At 44.0% G+C, this 3,465-nt stretch overlaps 1 non-coding gene across 1 annotated transcript; it reads left to right on the top strand.

Moving 5' to 3' along the window:
- Positions 1-463: 463 nt before the first annotated feature.
- On the top strand, positions 464-535 carry LOC142147667 (small nucleolar RNA SNORD50). The gene has a single exon (XR_012690779.1). It is a non-coding gene; the product is annotated as a small nucleolar RNA SNORD50 (small nucleolar RNA).
- Positions 536-3,465: the final 2,930 nt, after the last annotated feature.

The following is a 3,465-nucleotide window of genomic DNA, read 5'->3' as shown; positions in this document are numbered from 1 at the left end:
GGGTATTTCCGGCGGCCGAAAGAAATGAAAACAAGGCTATGACGTCCGAGTCTCGTGAGATCCGACGCGAGACTTGCATAAATTCCCCGCTTGCTGCCGCCATCTTCAGTTGGGCTCAGATCAGGGAAGAGGGAGGGTGTATTGTGAGTGGATGGAGCTGGTGGGTGTATTGTGAGTGGATGGAGCTGGTGGGTGTTCGCGTGTGCTGCACATTACAGTGCAACTTCTTGACAACTTATTTGTGGCTTTGGCCCTTTTTGAGCCAGACAATCTCAGTTTTAGCGTATACTGCATTCATGAGGTAAATGGGGTCCTAGGAGACTTGCACTGGGCTGTAATCTAGGATTTGAAGCTTCTATAGACAGATACTCTGTAGCTTGATTTTCAGTAGGATGCAGAAAAAAACACCTTTTCAAATCTTTTATATTGATGAACATAAAGGTGGTCAAACTTAAATTTACCTGAACTGTGATGAGTCTATCCTGAACCTGACTTGTGTGATGACACACTTTATTATGGATTTGACTGCTGAGTTCATTTACGTGGTGATAAAAGCTAGGTATTTCAGTGAATAGTTGGGAGTATCTTGTATGGAGAAAATTATTTGGTTAGCTTCTCGGCATGAAGTGTAGTGACATTGTTTATCCATAAAGTATGTGTTCCATATTTTACTGGCCATGCCCCTGTGTGCATATTTGTACAGATTATTTGCGTTACCTAGGAGACTGCAAGCAAGGCACTGATCCCGCTGTATAAGTCCAGTGGTACTGCTGTTTGAGTCCACTGATCCTGCCACATGTTGGGCCACATGTTTGTGCCTCCCACTTGTGTCGCTTAGCTTAGTCATCCAGCTACCTCGGTGCAACCTTTTGGCCTAAAAACAATATTGTGAGGTGTGAGGTGTTCAGAATAGACTGGAAATGAGTGGAAATGAATGTTATTGAGGTTAATATTAGTGTAGGAGTGAAAAAAATTAAAAAATATGGATTTTAGCACTTTTTATGCTTTTTTAAAAAAAAATCAGAACCCAAAACCCAAAATCAGAACCAAAACTTTTCGTGGGGTGTTTTGGCAAAACAAATCAGAACCCAAAACCTCAAGCTAATCAGAACCCAAAACTCAAAACACGTAAAGTGGCCGGTGCACACCCCTAATTTTAGGAAAGTTTAGGAATTTTTCTAAAATATCCAAATCCAAAACCAAAACCAAAACCAAAACACACGAGGGTGGTTTTGCCAAAACCAAAACCAAAACACGAAGCCAATCCAGATCCAAAGCCAAAACCCAAACAGTTCACAGGAGTCAGTGAGCATCTCTAATTTATACTGTCAGGATTTCCGTGTCAGTATTATTTCCATAGGTATTTCCACCATTGGAAATATGACTACAACTGCATCTATCTCCTTCTCCTCCTTTGATGTCCACTTCATCCATCTCTTCCACCAGTCCACCTCCATGTGATCATTATCTACTGTTCCCCTGGTCCAATCTCTCAAGTCCTTCATCACTTTTCCACCTGGCTCCCTCACTTACTCTCTGGCCATTCTTCCTTTATCTTGAGGGACTTCAATGTCCCTATTGAAAATCCCTCCAAACTTGCTGCCATGAACCTTTGTCCCTCTCCCCTAGTATCTCTTAATGGACCTCCTCTCCCTCCCACAACACTGCCACTTCCTTGATCTGGTCTTTTTCCACCTGTACTTCCTCCAACTTTTCATCTTTCCCTGTCTCTGACCACCATTTTCTCTTTTTTAGCATCTCCCTACCCATCTCAGCTCCTCCCCCCTAAAGCTACTCTCACCAGACTCATCCTGGTCGCCATTGATCCAACCACATTTCTAGCATCAGGCTGTCTACATTTACAATCACACCCTTACCACAACCCTTGACTCTGCCATCCTGGCTATCACCATAAACCATCGTTGGTATTCGCCTCAACCATGGCACTTCAAATTTACCAACCAAAAATGCACTCTTGCTGTGAAACAGCATTGGAGGAAGTCATGCTCTCATGCTGATTTCATAAATTCTCAAGTTCTCTCCTCTTGCAGTTTTACCCTATTGCTCTCTAAACAGTCCTAATGCAAGGCTCACATTTCCTTCCAATCCATTAACTTCTGTTACTTCTTTGCCACCTTCAACTTCCTCCTCTCCCCTCATCTCTTCACTCTCTGCTCTCAGCTTTGCTATCCACTTCACCAAGTTCATACATCATGATATCTCATTGAATCAGACCATTTTTGCCCTGTACTCTCCCCCATCCCTACGCACCTTGTCTCCCCAACCTCCTTCCTCTGGGAAGTTATCTCCACCCATCCCTACCCAGTGCCACCCTCGGCAGCTCATTTAACTTCTACGCCTTCACTCCACTATCTGCAGCTGATTTCCACGCCTTTAATCCTCCTCAGCCCTCTCCACCTGCGTCCTTGACCCCACTCACCTCCTCCGCTCCCTCTCTCGAAAGATTTGCTCCAAACTTTCCCACCTCCTCATCCTATCTCTCTCTTTGGGTACCTTCTCCTCCTTCAAATATGCTATCATCTATCCCATACTCAAAAACCCCTCACTTGACCTTGTCCTCTATAATGACTGCCCTAACTCCCCACTTCCCATTACCTCCAATGCTCTTGAGCAAGTTGTTTTACATCTCTCTCACTTACTTTGTCATCTCTCACTCCATCTTGACCCACTTCAATAATGCCTTCTGTCCATCCACTCGCCAAAACCACCCCTACTAAAGACCTTCTCTCTGTTGTATCTAATGGACACTTTTCTCTTGTCATACTTCTAGATCTCTCTGGTGCTTTCAGTCCTGTTGACAAGCCCTTCTTTTGCAAATTCTCCAATCTATAGTCTTCGTTAACACTGTCCTCTACTGGTCTTCCTCTTATCCCACCAACCACTTTCTTTCGTCTCCATATCTGACTCCACCTTCCTCCTCTTTTATTACTGAGTTCTCCAATAATCTTTGCCCTCTGCTCTTCTCCCTCTACACCTTCTTCCTTTGTGACCTCATTAGCTTCTTTGGCCTCCAGTACCATCTGTGTATTGATGACACCCAAATCTATCTATGCTCCCCTGACCTCTGTCTTCTTTCTTGTCTCTTGGTCTCTCAGCCATCTTTACTTGGATGTCCCAGATCTTTCTTAATATTTCTAATACTGAAATCATTGTCTTCCCTTCCCCCATGGTTCCTTCACATCACATTATATCTTTCTGTTTATATCACTACCCTCACCTCTGCCCCTCATGTCTGCTGCCTATGGGTCTCGCTCAACTCCTCCCTCTCCTTCACAATTCACATACAGTCCCTGTCCAAAACCTTGTGTTTCAATCTCCTGAACATTTCCAAGATCTGGAACTTTCTCATCATGGAAGCTACCACAATTCTTTTTCATACCCTTGAAATCCCTAGCCTTAATTACTGTAACCTTGGCCTCTCTGGACTTGCCAAATCCCCCCCTT

The sequence above is a fragment of the Mixophyes fleayi genome, chromosome 3 (assembly GCF_038048845.1).
Source record: "Mixophyes fleayi isolate aMixFle1 chromosome 3, aMixFle1.hap1, whole genome shotgun sequence".
In the NCBI taxonomy this organism is placed as follows: domain Eukaryota; kingdom Metazoa; phylum Chordata; class Amphibia; order Anura; family Limnodynastidae; genus Mixophyes; species Mixophyes fleayi.
This window is presented reverse-complemented; position numbering and strand designations above follow the sequence as displayed.